The sequence below is a fragment of the Aquarana catesbeiana genome, linkage group LG01 (assembly GCF_042186555.1).
Source record: "Aquarana catesbeiana isolate 2022-GZ linkage group LG01, ASM4218655v1, whole genome shotgun sequence".
NCBI classification, from domain to species: domain Eukaryota; kingdom Metazoa; phylum Chordata; class Amphibia; order Anura; family Ranidae; genus Aquarana; species Aquarana catesbeiana.
The window spans coordinates 38,942,443-38,957,710 of record NC_133324.1 but is presented as its reverse complement, the minus strand read 5'-3'; positions in this window follow the sequence as shown (position 1 = coordinate 38,957,710).

Below are 15,268 nucleotides of genomic sequence, written 5' to 3'. Positions count from 1 at the left end.
CAGTCAATATCCCTAAACGCTGCCATAACAGTCATAGGATGACAATGTACTGCACTGCTGACAGTGTGTAAAAAAGATTGTGAAAAAAAAACTATATAATTTCTAAATTTTCCTAAAAATTGTCACAAAAAATGACAGCTTCAAAAAACTCACCATGCCTCTTACTAAATACCTTAGACCAGGGATATGCAATTAGTGGACCGCCAGCTGTTGTAGAACTACAGATCCCATGAGGCATGACAGCCACAGACATGACACCCAGAGGCAGAGGCATGATGGGACTTGTTTTGCAACAGCTGGAGGTCCGCTAATTGCATATCCCTGTTTTAGACTGAAGACATGTGCGCCGTCAATAAATTTGTTTTGTTTTGTTCCTTTCGTTTGATATGAAAATGAATTCGTATTTCGTAATTCGTGTCCAAAATTCAATTCGGATTCGTACGAAATATGAGTTTTCATGAGATTCGTAAACTGTTCGTAAAATAACGAAAGTTCGTTATGATGAATTTATCATTATGAGGGTCTCCCACCATTCCTGAGCTGACTTCTTGGGTTTTTAACCTTTAGGTTCGTTAACTTTTCTTAAAAATAATGAATGTTCGTTATGATGAATTTATAATTATGAGGGGTTCCCACCATCCCTGTGCTGTGCTGACTTCCTCTGATTGGTGAACAAAACATCTGTCACATTTCTGTTGTAACAGAATTTGGATCTGAAATTCCGAAATTCATTAACAAAATTTCGTATTTTGTATAAAACTTGTAAGCATAGAAATTCCCATAGGGTTCCCACCATCCCTGTGCTGAGTTCCCAGGTCTGTACACCTGCTGTGCCCATTATAAGGGGTTCCCACCATCCCTGTGCTGAATTCCCGTGTCTGAGTGTACACCCGCTGTGCCCATTATGAGGGGTTCCCACCAACCCTGTGCTGTTTTGACTTCCTCTGATTGGTAAACAAAACATCAGTCACCTTTCTGTTAATTTGGATACAAAATTTTGAAATTCATTAACAAAATTCCGTATTTTGTATAAAATTTGTAAGCATTGAAATTCCCATAGGGTTCCCACCATCCCTGTGCTGAGTAACCAGGTCTGTACACCTGCTGTGTCCATTATGAGGGGTTCACATGATCCCTGTGCTGTGTTGACTTCCTGGGGTTTTACCTTTTAGGTTTGTTAACTTTTCGTAACAATTACGAATTTTTGTTATGATGAATTACTAATGTTCGTTATGAATTTGGATCCGAAATTTGTAAACGAAATTTCATATTTCATACAGAATTTGTATGCATAAAAATTCATATTTCGGATTTGTACGAATGTACGAATGTCTGGAAATTCATACGAATTTTCGATTCCTATGAAACTAATTGCACATGTCTATTAGACTGTCTACTTTCCAAAAAGGGATAATTTGAGAGGAATTAGTACAGTCCTGGCAGTTTACAGCCTCAAGAAATTAGATAAGCCATCAGTGCATCAGCATGTTCTCACCCACGGCCCCACACCTCTAGCCGGCCACCTCCAGGATTGACATATGCACTAAAAGGCTCTCTGCAGGAAGAGCGTGCCTGTCAGTAGCTGTGGGGGAAATCCCCCCTCCCTCTCCTCCTGGTACTGTACACGAGCCGTGCTCGGAGAGACTCGCCAGCTGTTATATTCTTTATATCTAAATTTTAATTCAGTCATATAAGTATAACTGAGGTTATGAGATCCCCTGTAATTCTGTGTATATGAATGGACTTTCGAACTAATAGCTTACAGATGTGACATTTGAACTGAGTTCTGAATTTCAAGAAGTTGTCAAATCATTTTTGATTGATATTCTAAGTTTATTTTTCCATAAAGGTATTCCTATGTAACTGATATTCTGTTTGAGAAATTATGTGTATACTCATTCTGTGACAGGAAGATTATCATCCCATTTCCTGTGTCTGGTATTGATTAGATATGCTGGTCGAATGGAGTTCTTGCTCCTAGCCCCCACCATTGTGAGGAGTAGATGGGAGGTGATAATGGGAGTAATAAGGGAGTGGCGTGAAATTGAAAAAAAGGATCAAGTTTATTTAAGTGAAGGGCTCTTACACACTTCTTCCACTACACTGCTAACATATTTACAGAAACTCAGCATACAGATAATTTTACAGATGCTCTCAGAACAAAGGACACATCAGCCATCTTTAAACATGTCTTGAACTTATTTTTTGAAACAAACAACTTTATCTCATATCTTTGATTTTATTTGACGCTACATTTATTTTGTATCTGAATGTACAACTTTTGTAAGTATTTTTGTAACTTTTGTGTGGAAATAAATCACACGGTTTGATTCAAGCTGACTCAGTCATACAATCAGAAATTTGTCTCACAATCATCATTAAAAGGAACTGCTATACAGCTATATTTTAACATTGGCGCACAGCCAGTATCAATTTGGTGGAAGTTTTTTTTTTTTTACCACTTCCTTCCTTGATTAGAGGGGAGAAGTGAAGTTCAAAAATGAAAACTTCATAACTATTGAATGAACCTAGACGAAAAATTGATTGATTGATGATTGTGAAGACCTGAGAATTTCATGTGGAAATCAGAAGTCTTGAAAGACAGTTATTTGAGATCAGTGCATAATGGAAACAGTTCTATGTTCGGAGTAGAAATCATGGAATGTGTTGTCTAGCTAATGAAAGCAAATTGGAATTTAAAGGTTTAGCGAATCATGTGTCTGACACTATTTTGTGGAAATCAATGTATGAGCAATGTTTACAGGCGAATGCTGAAATTGATAAGGCTAGATTCTCATTACCTAAAACAAAAAGGAAATTACGAAACGTATTGGAGTTGGTTTTCGTTTTTTAATTCAATGGTTTATGATATTCCAGAAAAACATATGATTTGTGTAGTGAACAAATCAGGAAGTGAAAATGTTTCAGAAATTACACAAATACAGCAGAATGTATCTAGTGAACCTAGTTGTTCAAACTGCGACATTTTTTGTAACTATATTGAGCATTTTGGAGAGGATATTAAAAAACAGTCAGACAGCAAAGGCATCTTATATACCAGATGTTTCTACTGAAGTAGACAAAGTGGATGCGACTGACGCGGATGTAGGCAAGCAGAAATTATTAGATATAGCGTCTAAGCTAAAGTTGATGATGATCAGTTGAAGATCAGTTGATGAAAATTTTGAAAGATATCCTGCATTATGATTTAAGAGCAGATGCGCTTCACAACGGGGATGTCTTTGAAACTTTTTGTGATCATTTCAACTTGAGTGATGATCAAAGGAATACAAAGCGTTTAATCAAATCACCATATCTTGATAATCATGGAGCTGAAGTTCATAGTGATGCATCTAAGAGATTGCGTCAGTTATTACAGTGTTACAATACATGATGACCCTTATCATTTTACAGAGAAAATTGCTAAGGCATTCAAGATGATATATGCGTTGGAGGATGAAAATTCGGCTTTAATAAGGGCATTTGTTTGAAAATTTACATATTTAGATGCTGTGTCAATGGTCTTGGCTAGTCAAAAAGAAAATTTAGATGAGGCAACTTCACTTATAGATATTGTAAGAAGACAATTAAAACTAAGTAATTTAAAAAACAAAATATCTGTCATTCAGAATAGCAATTTTGAAAGAAACACCCAGACTAGGTTTGAAGCAGGCAGCTGCCACCTTCAAGAATGACAGAGTAAGACAGTTTGATCATAAAAAGCCATTTACTTGTTTTTACTGTCAAAGAGTAGGTCATTATAAGTCGCAGTGTAGGAAGTATTTAAGAGATATTGAGTTGAAAAACATTGGGAAAGAAAATGGATTCATATCCATTCAGCCTTCTGCCCCACCTTCAGCAGAAGAAGTTAAGACTTTTTCTCCTTACACTCCTCTGAGGAAAGAGCTAAGAGAGATTGATATGAATATAAATGCACATTCAACCAGTGAAATCAATGGAACACAGACATTATTGGCTCCCCCATGACAAATAGAGGAAAAATAATTTGTTTCTCACAATCTAGATTATGTTGCTCCAATATTTGTATATAGAAAAATGCAGCGCATGTACAAATGGGCATATGTCTTTAGAATGGTGAAACAGTAAGGAAATCAATAATTGACCACAGGTGCTTTGAAACAAAAACGTCCATAAATGGATGTGAATGTCCAACTGCACAGGAGGTGTAAGTACACCGCGTTTCGACCTAAAGGTTGAAGACCTTTAGGTCGAAACGCGTCGGGTACATATACCACTCTCCTTGTTGCCCATTTGTTTTTATCCACCGTGATCACGCTTTTATTTATGTATGGTCGTTTTTGTCAATAAAAACCCCCTTTTTTATCTGCACCATGTGGAGGCATATTCTTTTTGTTTCCACATTTACCGCATGAGATCCAGTCCCTCCAACTGCTCCTTTTTTGGGGGACCGTTTGTGAAACCTCTGATGCACGCTGGGACGGTTCGGTGTGAGGACGGTTCGTTGTGAGGACCCATCCGGTTGCCGGCAGAGATCCTATACAGACCACTATCCAAGGGATTGGCCTTTCCCGAGCTCCCATTTCCACGTCATTGGTGACAAACTGCGCATGCGATTCCCTGTCGCTGACATGGGAATCCACAGGATCTGGTAAGAGGCTTTTTTGCACTTTCTCCGTATGACCCATTGGGACCCAGTTTCTCGGTTGGGAAGCCGCTGTATGATGCCTGGTGTTTTCTGACAACCATCAGATCATCACCACCCCTTGGAGTACTTACACCTCCTGTGCAGTTGGACATTCACATCCATTTATGGACGTTTTTGTTTCAAAGCACCTGTGGTCAATTATTGATTTCCTTACTGTTTCACCATTCTAAAGACATATGCCCATTTGTACATGCGCTGCATTTTTCTATATGCCTATTTGTTGTTTTTGTCAGACTGTATGCAGCAGCTTCCATTTATTTCACTGGTTAGCGCGGTGTTTTCCATTTACCTCCAATATTTGTAGACAACAGTGGTCATCCTTATCTAAAAGCTAAAATTAATGAACAAAAGGTCAGAACTCTATTAGACACAGGAGCTCATATCAGTGCCACTGGTTTGAAATTACCTTTTTTATCAGATGCAGCAATTTTTACAATTGTTGGGTTTAATGGAACAGGCGATTCTCAGGCTAAAATGTGTAAAAATGTTTCTTTTGAAATCCCAGGTTGTTTGCAAACTGAAATTGACATGTGGTGGAGCCAAAAATATAATTGGTACAGATGTTTTGTTTCAAAGAGCGTGGATAGATGGTTTAGGCAATACTGTGATTTTGAAAGGTTCAGCTAATCGTAAGCCTGTGGTAACTGATCCAGTTGATTATTCAAAAGTGGGAAGCATCTGTTTGACAGAAGCAGTTGACATTGATTACAATAGGCCTGATACAGGAGATAATTTGAAGTTAAAATAAGTGGTACAGTCACACAAAAAACGTTGGAGACAGAAAAAGAACAAGATTGGTTTATTTAAAGGTATTGAGTAGGGATGAGCTTCGAGTTCGAGTCGAACTCATGTTCGACTCGAACATTGGCTGTTCGCAAGTTCACCGAACAGCGAACAATTTGGGGTGTTCGCGGCAAATTCGAATGCCGCGGAACACCCTTTAAAAGTCTATGGGAGAAATCAAAAGTGCTAATTTTAAAGGCTAATATGCAAGTTATTGTCATAAAAAGTGTTTGGGGACCTGGGTCCTGCCCCAGGGGACATGGATCAATGCAAAAAAAAGTTTTAAAAACGGCCGTTTTTTCAGGAGCAGTGATTTTAATAATACTTAAAGTCAATCAATAAAAGTGTAATATCCCTTTAAATTTCGTACCTGGGGGGTGTCTATAGTGTGCCTGTAAAGGGGCGCATGTTTCCTGTGTTTAGAACAGTCTGACAGCAAAATGACATTTTGAAGGAAAAAACTCATTTAAAACTACCCGCGGCTATTGCATTGCCGACAATACACATAGAAGTTCATTGATAAAAACGGCATGGGAATTCCCCAAAGGGGAACCCCGAACCAAAATTAAAAAAAAAAAATGACGTGGGGGTCCCCCTAAATTCCATACCAGGCCCTTCAGGTCTGGTATGGATATTAAGGGGAACCCCGGCCAAAATTTAAAAAAAAAATGACGTGGGGTTCCCCCTAAATTCCATACCAGACCCTTCAGGTCTGGTATGGATTTTAAGGGGAACCCCGCGCCAAAAAAAAAACGGCGTGGGGTCCCCCCAAAAATCCATACCAGACCCTTATCCGAGCACGCAACCTGGCAGGCCGCAGGAAAAGAGGGGGGGACAAGAGTGCGGCCCCCCCTCCCTCCTGAACCGTACCAGGCCACATGCCCTCAACATTGGGAGGGTGCTTTGGGGTAGCCCCCCAAAACACCTTGTCCCCATGTTGATGAGGACAAGGGCCTCATCCCCACAACCCTGGCCGGTGGTTGTGGGGGTCTGCGGGCGGGGGGCTTATCGGAATCTGGAAGCCCCCTTTAACAAGGTGACCCCCAGATCCCGGCCCCCCCCCTGTGTGAAATGGTAAGGGGGTACATAAGTACCCCTACCATTTCACGAAAAAAGTGTCAAAAATGTTAAAAATGACAAGAGACAGTTTTTGACAATTCCTTTATTTAAATGCTTCTTCTTTCTTCTATCTTCCTTCATCTTCTGGTTCTTCTGGCTCTTCTGGTTCTTCTGGTTCTTCCTCCGGCGTTTTCGTCCAGCATCTCCTCCGCGGCGTCTTCTGTCTTCTTCTCCTCGGGCCGCTCCGCACCCATGGCATGGGGGGGAGGCTCCCGCTCTTCTCTTCTTCTCTTCTTCTTTTCTTCTTTTCTTCTTTTCTTCTCTTCTTCTCTTCTTCTTCATTTTCTTCTCCGGGCCGCTCCGCAATCCATGCTGGCATGGAGGGAGGCTCCCGCTGTGTGACGGCGCTCCTCGTCTGACAGTTCTTAAATAACGGGGGGGGCGGGGCCACCCGTTGACCCCGCCCCCCTCTGACGCACGGTGACTTGACGGGACTTCCCTGTGGCATTCCCCGTGACGTCACAGGGAAGTCCCGTCAAGTCACCGTGCGTCAGAGGGGGGCGGGGTCACCGGGTGGCCCCCCCCGTTATTTAAGAACTGTCAGACGAGGAGCGCCGTCACACAGCGGGAGCCTCCCTCCATGCCAGCATGGATTGCGGAGCGGCCCGGAGAAGAAAATGAAGAAGAAGAGAAGAAGAGAAGAAAAGAAGAAAAGAAGAAAAGAAGAAGAGAAGAGCGGGAGCCTCCCCCCATGCCATGGGTGCGGAGCGGCCCGAGGAGAAGAAGACAGAAGACGCCGCGGAGGAGATGCTGGACGAGAACGCCGGAGGAAGAACCAGAAGAACCAGAAGAGCCAGAAGAACCAGAAGATGAAGGAAGATAGAAGAAAGAAGAAGCATTTAAATAAAGGAATTGTCAAAAACTGTCTCTTGTCATTTTTAACATTTTTGACACTTTTTTCGTGAAATGGTAGGGGTACTTATGTACCCCCTTACCATTTCACACAGGGGGGGGGGCCGGGATCTGGGGGTCACCTTGTTAAAGGGGGCTTCCAGATTCCGATAAGCCCCCCGCCCGCAGACCCCCACAACCACCGGCCAGGGTTGTGGGGATGAGGCCCTTGTCCTCATCAACATGGGGACAAGGTGTTTTGGGGGGCTACCCCAAAGCACCCTCCCAATGTTGAGGGCATGTGGCCTGGTACGGTTCAGGAGGGAGGGGGGCCGCACTCTCGTCCCCCCCTCTTTTCCTGCGGCCTGCCAGGTTGCGTGCTCGGATAAGGGTCTGGTATGGATTTTTGGGGGGACCCCACGCCGTTTTTTTTTTTTTTTTTTGGCGCGGGGTTCCCCTTAAAATCCATACCAGACCTGAAGGGTCTGGTATGGAATTTAAGGGGAACCCCACGTCATTTTTTTTTTTAAATTTTGGCCGGGGTTCCCCTTAATATCCATACCAGACCTGAAGGGCCTGGTATGGAATTTAGGGGGACCCCCACGTCATTTTTTTTTTTTAATTTTGGTTCGGGGTTCCCCTTTGGGGAATTCCCATGCCGTTTTTATCAATGAACTTCTATGTGTATTGTCGGCAATGCAATAGCCGCGGGTAGTTTTAAATGAGTTTTTTCCTTCAAAATGTCATTTTGCTGTCAGACTGTTCTAAACACAGGAAACATGCGCCCCTTTACAGGCACACTATAGACACCCCCCAGGTACGAAATTTAAAGGGATATTACACTTTTATTGTTTGACTTTAAGCATTATTAAAATCACTGCTCCTGAAAAAACGGCCGTTTTTAAAACTTTTTTTGCATTGATCCATGTCCCCTGGGGCAGGACCCAGGTCCCCAAACACTTTTTATGACAATAACTTGCATATAAGCCTTGAAAATTAGCACTTTTGATTATTCATGTTCGTGTCCCATAGACTTTAACGGTGTTCGCATGTTCGAACGAACTTTTTTCCTGTTCGCATGTTCTGGTGCGCACCGAACAGGGGGGTGTTCGGCTCATCCCTAGTATTGAGGTTAACATTGAGTGTAAGGACCATCCATTTGTCAAGCCATACAAATTACCACCAGAGTCTGATGAACCTGTTTCAATGATTATTATTCAAGAGTTCTTAGAACAGGGAATCATCAGGAAAGTTAATTCTGTGACAAATAATTATTTATGGGTAGTGGTTAAATGAGATGATCCTAGTGCATACAGAATTTTGATTGACCTAAGAATGCTAAACAAAGACATATCATGTTGTTTGCCTACTGTAGCGGAAACACCAGACATCATGGCGCAATTAAGTGCTAATGCAAAAGTGTTTTCTGTATTGGACATTGCAAACTGCTTTTTTTACAATTGGCCAAAAGCTGGCAATATAAATTTTCATTCATTTACAAAAATGTCCAATATGTTTTTAATCATCTTCCGCAAGGCTATCACATTTCACCATCTATATTTCATCAGACATTGACACATTTCTTATCAAAATTCTCTAGACCAGATTGTTTAATTCAGTATGTAGATGACATACTTCTTTCAAGTGAAAATGAGGAGGAGCCTTTGACTATTCTTGCAGAATTATTGATACTTTTGCAAGAAGAAGGTGAATGCACGCAAAGTTCAGCTCATGAAAAGTGAAGTAAAATTTCTAGGAATTTTGATTGGTCCAGGGAAGAAGCAGCCTTTAGAGGATTGTATAGAGGCTATTGCATCTTTGCCTGTACCAACAAAATTCAAAGCATTGAGACAATTTTTGAGTTTGGTAAATTTCTCCAGAGATTTTGGCAGAGAATGTAAAACCGCTATATGATTTGTTAAAACATAAAGAGGAGAATGAATTTGGTCCCTGGACAGAAGTCCAGCAAAAAGCTTTTAAAATGTTAAAAAATGATTTGCAGTCAGCTCCCGCAATAGCTACTGTGGATAAACAATCACCATTTGTTTTGCAAGTGCATGCTTCAGAAATTGACATCTCAGCTGTTTTGCTTCAGAAACAGAGAAGATTGGAGAATTCTTGGGTATTTTTCTTGTTTAATTACTCCTGTGGAAAAGGGCTTTGATGAATGTGCACGACAATCAGTGTGTGTACATTATGCAGTAAAAGCAACAGAGCATATTGTAGGATTCAACAAAATCATTTTACAGACCTCATATAGTACCTTGAAGTTCCTTTTTGAGAAAAAAAGTCACTGGAGTCTCCAATCAAAGATTTTCTTAATGGTTGTTGGCTCTGACACCTAAACAAATACAGGTTGAACACAATGTCAAGTATATCCTTCCTCAGTTGATGGAATACAATGGGCATACAACTTGAATGTTTGTGTGAAGTCCATGAGACACACTCTCCTTTCTTTCATAGAGAGGCAGAGAAAATTGATGAACCTGTATTTGTTGATGGTTCGAGATATTGTATGTCAGGTAATTATTACAGTGGGTATTCAATTTGGTATCTAGAGCGTAATCTTGCCATACAACACAAGTTGCCAGGACATTTTTCAGCTCAACGAGCAGAACTTGAAGCAGTAAAAACAGTACTGACAATTGACAAGGAAGAGAATAGAACTCCATTAGTGATCTATAGCGATAGTTCATATGTTGTTCGTTCTCCTACTGATTATCTACCTATTTGAAAATGTAGAGGTTTTGTAGATTCATCCAATAGGACCCTTGTGCAGAAAGAGACACTTGAATCAGTTTTTGAACTTGCAGAGAAAACTCCTCTTGCATATGCTATTGTAAAAATTCCATCACATTAAAAGATAATAGTGAGTTATCTATAGGAAATAGAATAGCAGACACTTTAGCAACGGAAGCAGCTTTGCATGGAAAACTAGTGATTCAACCTGAATTGGTCCTAGTTAATGTTGTGAAGAAAACAGAAACACAGATTCCCTCATTAGTAGAGGAACAGAAAAGGGATGCGTCTCTTTTTTCTTCTTCACCGGGTGACCCAAAATCTTCCTTTGTTTGTGAAAACGAGATCTTGTGTTATGACTTAGATGGGGTTCTGCGTCCTGTTATACCACAATACCTACAGGTGGAATTCACTAAATTCAATCATGAAAGTTTAGGCCATATATTGCTTGAAATTGTTAAAGAGAAGTTTTATTGGGACAAAATGGAAGAGATTGTAGACAGTGTAATTTAGATTGTGTCTAATTTGTGCACAAGTGAATTCTAGACCATTACCATCAGGGAAAAATGGTTTCAGATTTGCGTTAGTTTTGGTTAACATTTTTTCAAAGTGGATCGAGTTCCTCCCAGTTCACAAAGATGATGCTTTAACAACTGCTAGGATGCTAATTAATCATGTTTCTCCAGTTTGGGGTATACCAACAATTAGGGATGGGCTGTCTGTTCGAGTTGAACATGAGTTCGACTCGAACATCGGCCGTTCGCTTGTTCGCTGAATTTCGAACATTATGGGCCATTTGTGCAAATTCGAGTGGCGCGTCACGGCCCATAATGCACTGCATCATCGCAGTGCATTGCTGGCTGATGATGGGCCAAGCATGCATTATGACCCGCATGCTTTGGCCAATCACAGCGCTGTCAGCGAAGAGAGTGTAATTTCATTTAGTTTGAGCAGGCAGGCAATTCCTGGTGTTCTGTTGCTAATATACTTCAAGCAGGCAGGCAAGACAGTTAGAGAGCTGATTCCCATGAAAAAGTTGCATGACCTGTGACGCAACATATCGGGAGGAGGAGCCAGTGACGTCAGCCAAAGGTGTACGATCACACGGAGGGGCTATGAGGAGGAGTGAGCCTGACTGTTATCAACATGCTTACATAGACCGGGCGTATGTGAGTGTATACATTTAGCTTGTTTAGCCCGTGTTTCTTTCCTCAGCAGTATTGCACTATTGTTGTTTTTTTCTCTCCGAGAACCGGGATCCATGGTCAAGGTATTGGCTTTTCAGAAGGAAAGACAAAGAAAAAGTGGTCAAATCAGCCTGATTGTTGTTTTTTCATCTGAGATTGGAGCCAGTTGGATCGACAGATGTATGCTGGATCATGAGTACTTATCCTATGCCAATTTATTTCTTTTTAGTTCTCTGTTGCTAGGGGCAACAGCTTTGTATGGGACAATTTATAAAACCTTTTTAGAGTTTGTCAGTTCATGTCTTTGATATTGAAGGTCTCCCCAGCACTGCACTGCATATTTATAGCACACTACAAATTGTTGTTTTTGACACAAAAGTTTTTCATAGCATCGCACTGCACATGTATATTATACTTCATTTCTGTGAATGGCAGTTCACATTTACTTTTTATTGTTTTTCTTACGAACATAAGTGGCCTGTGCTGGATTACATTGGTAAGAGAGCACCAATCTTGTTTATTTATAGATAGCTGCAGTGTATTTCGTTTATATATGCATCCCGGTTTTGTATATATATATACTGTATACAGTATAGCTAGATCTCACTGCAGACGCTTCCTGGTGTACTGTTAATGCTAATATACTTCAGGCAGGTGGGCGAGACAGTTAGCTGCAGTGTATTTAGTATATATATACATCCCGGCTTTGTGTATATATATATATATATATATATATATATATATATATATATATATATATATATATATATATATATTAGGGATGAGCCGAACACCCCCCGGTTCGGTTCGCACCAGAACCTGCGAACGGACCGAAAGTTCGCACGAACGTTAGAACCCCATTGACGTCTATGGGACTCGAACGTTCGAAATCAAAAGTGCTCATTTTAAAAACTAATTTGCATGGTATTGTCCTAAAAAGGGTTTGGGGACCCGGGTCCTACCACAGGGGACATGTATCAATGCAAAAAAACTTTTAAAAATGGCCGTTTTTTCGGGAGCAGTGATTTTAATGATGCTTAAAGTAAAAAAAAAAAAAGTGAAATATTCCTTTAAATATCGTACCTGAGGGGTGTCTATAGTATGCCTGTAAAGTGACGCATGTTTCCCGTGTTTAGAACAGTCCCTGCACCAAATGTCATTTTTAAAGGAAAAAATCTCATTTAAAACTGCTTGCGGGTTTAATGTAATGTCGGGTCCTGGCAATATGGATGAAAATCAGTGAGACAAACGGCATGGGTACCCCCAGTCCATTACCAGGCCCTTTGGGTCTTGTATGGATATTAAGGGGAACCCCGCACCCAAATTAAAATAAGGAAAGGTGTGGGGCCACCAGGCCCTATATACTCTGAACAGCAGTATACAGGCGGTGCAAACAAGACAGGGACTGTAGGTTTGTTGTTAAGTAGAATCTCTTTGTAATTTTGAATGGGTACATTTTTAACGTGTTTAGCTCCAGCCAAAAAATCTTTTTTAAGCTTTTTTTGAAAACATAGGGAAGGGTTATCACCCCTGTGACATTTGTTTTGCTGTCTTTCCTCCTCTTTAGAAGATTTCACCTCACTTTTTGTCCCAATGGATTGGAAAGCATCAGTGGAAAGGAGAAATGTTTTTCCCATATTAACTCTTACAGGAGAGAATTTCCCTTCCTAGGGGTAGATTTCATCTCACTTCCTGTTGTCTCCTTCCGTTTGCAAGTAGGAGTCGTTTGTAAGTTAGTTGTTTGAAAGTAGGGTCCTGCCCTATATACTCAGCAGAAATTTGGGCCTTAGGTGTTGCTGTGGCCACAACACTGTAAGCCCTCACAGGGCCCTGCTGTGAAATATTAGATCAAGAATTGTAATTACATGCCCCTGTTGAACAGGAGCTGAAAAATTAGGCCTTAGGCACTGGTGCTGGTGCCACAACACTGCAACCCCTCACAGACATTCTAGTTGGAATGCAGGAACGAGCCCTGCTGCAAAGTATTGCATCAAAAATTGTAATTACACGCCCCTGTTAAACAAGGGCTGAAAAATTGGGCCTTAGGCACTGGTGCTGGTGCCACAACACTGCAACCCCTCACAGACACTCTAGTTGGAACGCAGGAACGAGCCCTGCTGCAAAGTATCGCATCAAAAATTGTAATTACACGCCCCTGTTAAACAGGGGCAGAAAAAATGGGCCTTAGGCACTGGTGCTGGTGCCACAACACTGCAACCCCTCACAGACACTCTAGTTGGAATGCAGGAACGAGCCCTGCTGCAAAGTATTGCATCAAAAATTGTAATTACACGCCCTTGTTAAACAGGGGCAGAAAAAATGGGCCTTAGGCACTGGTGCTGGTGCCACAACACTGCAACCCCTCACAGACACTCTAGTTGTAATGCAGGAACGAGCCCTGCTGCAAAGTATTACATCAAAAATTGTAATTACACGCCCCCGTTAAACAGGGGCTGAAAAATTGTGCCTTAGGCACTGGTGGTGGCGCCCAGAACCAAAAATGTTCTTACAAGCTATCAGCGTGATGATTGAGGAGGAAGAGGATAATTACTCAGGGATAGTCACTCAGCATCAGCATAGGCAGCCTTTGAAGGGATCTGAGATTTCAAAAAAAATTATTCGGTTACATCAGCATCAGGTGCTTGGTAGCTGGTGGTGATCCAAGACTGATTCATTTTTATGAAGGTCAGTCGATCGACCGAGTCAGTGGACAGACGCACCCTGTGATCGGTTACCACGCCTCCAGCAGCACTGAATGTGTGTTCCGAAAGAACGCTGGATGCAGGACAGGCCAGTAGCTCAATTGCATACTGTGCAAGCTCTGGCTAGTAATCCATCCTCAAGACCCAGTAACCCAGAGGATTTTCGGTGGGAAAGGTGTCCAAGTCTGATCTTGTGCCCCTAGGTATTCCTGCACCATGTAAAACAGACGCTGGCGATGGTTGCTGGAACCGATCATACCTTGGGGCTGCGGACCAAAAAATTGTCTGAACGCATCGGTCAGACGGCCACCTTCTCCACCGCTCCTTCTTTGACTGACCAAAGCCTCAGCAACACGTTGTCCAGAAACAGGAGTTTGTAACCTCCCAGTCTCTGGGAATGCGTTGCACAGACCTTTCTGCAAGGCCTCCCGAAAATGTTTCATCCTCTGCTCCCTCTGCGATGGCAAGATAAGGTCCGCAACCTTACCCTTGTAACGTGGATCAAGGAGGGTTGCCAGCCAGTATTGGTCCTTCTCCTTGATACCACGAATACGAGGATCCTTACGCAGGCTTTGCAGGATCAGGGAGGCCATGCAGCGTAGGTTTGCTGAGGCATTCGGTCCGGAGTCCTCTGGGTCACTAAGGACGACATGGTCCGCAGCCACCTCCTCCCAGCCACGTACAAGTCCATGTGTTTCTTGGGACTGATCCCTTAAAGACTGCTGCTGATGCTGAGTGCCAGGCTCCACCTCCATACTGACACAATCTTCCTCCTCCTCCTCCTCCTCCTCTTCCTGTGTGATCGGCGGGCACGCAGGAACACTGTCTGGATAAAGGGGGCCTTGAGAGCAAAGGAAGTCCTCCTCTTCCTGCCTCTGTTCTGCCTCAAGTGCCCTGTCCATTATTCCACGCAGCGTGTGCTCCAACAGGTGGACAAGGGGGACAGTGTCACTGATGCATGCACTGTCACTGCTCACCATCCTCGTGGCCTCCTCAAATGGTGACAGGACAGTGCATGCATCCCTGATCATGACCCATTGGCGTGGGGAAAAAAAAACAAGCTCCCCTGACCCTGTCCTGGTGCCATAGTCGCACAGGTACTCATTGATGGCCCTCTGCTGCGTGTGCAGCTGCTGCAGCATGGCCAACGTTGAGTTCCACCTGGTGGGCATGTCACAGATTAGGCAGTTCTTGGGCAGGTTAAACTCCTTTTGGAGGTC